Here is a 290-nt window from a genome sequence, read left to right as displayed (position 1 = left end):
GGCCTCCCAAAGTGCTGGGATTACAAGTGTGAGCCACCGCGCCCGGCCCTGCCTGGCTAGTTTTTGTATTTTTTGTAGAGATGGGGTCTTGTTATGTTTCTCAGGCTGGTCCTGAACTCCTGAGCTCAAGGGATCTACCTGCCTTGACTTTCCAAAGTGCTGGGATTACAGGGGTGAGCCACTATGCTGGTCTCACTGGCAGTTTTCCTCACTGCCTCTCACTGAACTGAGTGTGACCATCTCACTTCCCTGCCACGCCCTCTGCCCTGAGAGCTGGGCCTGGCACCCAG

Source organism: Colobus angolensis, unplaced genomic scaffold, assembly GCF_000951035.1.
Source record: "Colobus angolensis palliatus isolate OR3802 unplaced genomic scaffold, Cang.pa_1.0 Scaffold629, whole genome shotgun sequence".
NCBI lineage: Eukaryota > Metazoa > Chordata > Mammalia > Primates > Cercopithecidae > Colobus > Colobus angolensis.
This window is presented reverse-complemented; position numbering follows the sequence as displayed.